Source organism: Plectropomus leopardus, unplaced genomic scaffold (genome assembly GCF_008729295.1).
Source record: "Plectropomus leopardus isolate mb unplaced genomic scaffold, YSFRI_Pleo_2.0 unplaced_scaffold5019, whole genome shotgun sequence".
NCBI lineage: Eukaryota > Metazoa > Chordata > Actinopteri > Perciformes > Serranidae > Plectropomus > Plectropomus leopardus.
Genome location: NW_024655091.1, coordinates 1 through 1257, shown reverse-complemented (window position 1 = coordinate 1257; position 1257 = coordinate 1). Strand labels below are relative to the sequence as shown.

General features: G+C 35.8%; 1 long non-coding RNA gene across 1 annotated transcript; it reads left to right on the top strand.

Annotated features, from left to right (window-relative positions):
• The first annotated feature begins 680 nt into the window (after nucleotides 1-680).
• Nucleotides 681-1255, top strand: LOC121939535. Its single transcript, XR_006105479.1, has 3 exons — nucleotides 681-698; nucleotides 811-906; nucleotides 1223-1255. It is a non-coding gene; the product is annotated as an uncharacterized LOC121939535 (long non-coding RNA).
• The last annotated feature ends 2 nt before the right edge of the window (nucleotides 1256-1257 follow it).

The window sequence follows — 1257 nt, the reverse complement described above, 5'->3', positions numbered from 1 at the left end:
GTTTCAGTGCTGCTACAGTGACTCTGGGAGTGATGTATCTTCTGATAATTGCTGGACTCTACACTCGCTGTGAGGACTGAAGTTTTTAATCCAAGCTTTCATATTTTAGGTCCCTCTCTGTTTCTAAAATGTCATGCTTGGAGATTTATTCTGTTAGATAATAAAAAGGGCAGATGTCTATATGTTATATCAGCACTTCATGTGACTTTTTTTGTCTGATTCGTGGTGTCTTGTCAATCTTTGTTTTTTTTTAGGAAGAACAGTAAGATCATACTGCTGTCGTTCAGTGTAGAAGATAGGAGAGCATTTCATTTCATAAACATACATATTAACCTGTAAAGTTAATTCTTTCAGTGAACATGTGGCATGCAAATCCATTTTGAGCACAATTTCCTGTTTGTTTCCTGTTCACACTTATTACTTCAGGTAGCGAGTCAGTTATCCATAGTAACGACACGCCAACATACTTGGCAGGTAAAGGACAGATACGCATAAAAACTAAATTCCAGTTAGAAATAGTGAGAGTGGCAGTAATTTAATTCTGTTTTTGATGTAACGAATGATTTGGTGCTGTTGGTTTGGGTCTTATTTGTGGCGTTTCTCACTAGATATTTCAGTTACTTTGGAAAAAGACGAGTTGAAGACCAGATACGACCAACTGAACAACAGCTACAGCCATCTCCAAGAACTGATGTCAAGTAAGAACAATTTGAAAATCCACCAATTCACAGGTCTTACTTCAAACTGCTTACTGAGCATAAATATTTTCATAGTCTTTCATCTAATGCTGTTTTTCTCAATACGTGGCAGTCGACTACAGTCAGTTACAGAGCAGCTACAAAATACTGAGAGAAAATCACAGCCAGTTACAGGAAGAAGTGAAGCAGCTGAGGGACAAAATTGAAGGTGAGAAAAGTTTAAAAACTAGAAGCAAACTCCTGAATTATACAAATGTACGTAATATTACTTGCCTACATTTACTTTTAATTGGAATTATTTCATGCTGATGAAGGTTTCTGTTACTTAAACTTTTTTTGTTATAAACAGAAAGTGACAAATGTGATGAAAAACCTGAGTGAAAAATATAAAAGTATTTACAGAGTTACCAAACTGAAAGTGAAAAGGTGATGGGCGGCTTTAACTGAACACTGAGAGTTAAGTTTTATCACTTTGACACTGAATGACATGAAATCTATCTTTGAAACACTTGTTCAACATAAAGGTAAATGGTGTCCTGATGGATGGAGGAGATTTGGA